At 39.9% G+C, this 835-nt stretch overlaps 1 protein-coding gene across 1 annotated transcript in view; it reads left to right on the forward strand.

Moving 5' to 3' along the window:
• The window catches only part of LOC128250250 (uncharacterized), a 6,986-nt gene that overhangs the window by 5,615 nt on the left and 536 nt on the right, over positions 1-835 (forward strand). The gene's annotated exons all lie outside the window — the stretch shown is intronic.

The following is an 835-nucleotide window of genomic DNA, read 5'->3' on the forward strand; positions in this document are numbered from 1 at the left end:
CTCTCTCTCTCTCTCTCTCTCTCTCTCTCTCTCGCTCTCTCTCTCTCGTATTCACTCATGTTCTCTGCTCTTAATGAGCATCTGTACAATTTCCTTAAAGCCAGACTCGCTATAAACCTACTCTCCTATGTCAACTTTCAATTGGTTCTCACCTTACAGTTATTCGATGTAAATCATGTTTTCCTCGACATCAGCAAAGCATTCAACCATGTCCAGCATTCAACCATCCTCATATCGAAACTGCTCCACTATGGAACTCCATTACATTGCCATCTCTTGCATGGGTAACTCTCAACCAGATCACACCATCGCAGCAAGCACTAACAGAACCCTTCTTATCCTCACACACTCTTAACTCTGGTGAGGAACAATGCTCGGTTCTATCTGCTCCTCTTTCCTTCTCAATACCCACCGCTGATCTATTTGCCTTCACATCTAACAACACCTACACACCCGCAAACGATACTACCTTTCATTCTTCTTTGGCTTTCACTAATCTTGAGTGACTAGCCTGGTTCTTTTTCTCTCGGTCACTTTTTACCGAGCCGCTAAGTTAGGGAGACGTAAACAAACCAAAATCGCTTGTCAAGTGATGCTAGAGAAGAAAAAACACACACAAATATATATCGAAATTGCAAAGATATTCTGGATCTCGACTGTAGAGAGAATCCGAATGACATGTCCGTGTTTTCTTTATATCGTCTATCTGTACGTTTTGTCCCTTTCTTGTATCACCTAAATGTCTGGATGTTTTGCGTTCTTGTCCCATTCTGTATTATATATATATATATATATATATATATATATATATATATATAGACAGGCTTTTTCAGTT

This window comes from Octopus bimaculoides, chromosome 20 (genome assembly GCF_001194135.2).
Source record: "Octopus bimaculoides isolate UCB-OBI-ISO-001 chromosome 20, ASM119413v2, whole genome shotgun sequence".
Taxonomy (NCBI): domain Eukaryota; kingdom Metazoa; phylum Mollusca; class Cephalopoda; order Octopoda; family Octopodidae; genus Octopus; species Octopus bimaculoides.